Below are 791 nucleotides of genomic sequence, written 5' to 3'. Positions count from 1 at the left end.
TGGGTGTGAGCCAAGTGACCCTTGTGGCATGACCAGCTTGCACCAGGGCTGTTTTACAATGTAATCCCAAAATGGCTAACCCTTTACTCCAGAGGAACTGATCTCTGTAGTTTAAATCAGTTTTAAATCCAGAACTCAGGCCCCATCTGGACGTTTCGATGGAATTTACTCACCCTCCAGTAAACATGTTCACGATTTCATCCTTAACATCTCAATCCACCCCTGGATTCAAAGCACGTTTTCCACCCCTGGCTACTGCCACTGGTTGAGCTGGGACGAAGCAAAGCCTGTTTGCCTGGCTAAGGCCTATAATGTGCCAGGCGCTGTACCTTTCCCGCTCGGGAACTCCACCATGCAATTCGCGTGCTCTCCTGCCTTGTGTGATATCCACCCCACCCCCCTCCTTATTTTGCCTGCTCGCATAATTCTTTTTCCGTACGCTAAACCCAAAAACAAATGTAGGTAGCCGTAATGAAACCAACCATTCTCCGGCCTCAAAATGGAGTTTCGTTAAAGGGGAAAAAAGGGGGGGGGGGGAGAAAAATAGCGCAGTAACCATGGAAGACGACGGCTCCCTTTTCCCTCGTGCTCCGCAGAGCCATCGGTCCCTTGCAGTCAATTGCACATGAATCCAGAGCTTGCAAAAATTGATATATATACATTTCTCCTTTCTGGCTGAAAAGGAGCGGGTCAGCGGTGACTTTCCCCACAGACAGGCGAAAGGTAGAGCGCACCAGCAGACAGCAGCGGCCCTCCGCCTTCCCCTCTCCCGCGCTGCGAGGCCAGGCTGG

The sequence above is a fragment of the Gekko japonicus genome, unplaced genomic scaffold (genome assembly GCF_001447785.1).
Source record: "Gekko japonicus isolate JY-2015 unplaced genomic scaffold, Gekko_japonicus_V1.1 scaffold448, whole genome shotgun sequence".
NCBI lineage: Eukaryota > Metazoa > Chordata > Lepidosauria > Squamata > Gekkonidae > Gekko > Gekko japonicus.
This window is presented reverse-complemented; position numbering follows the sequence as displayed.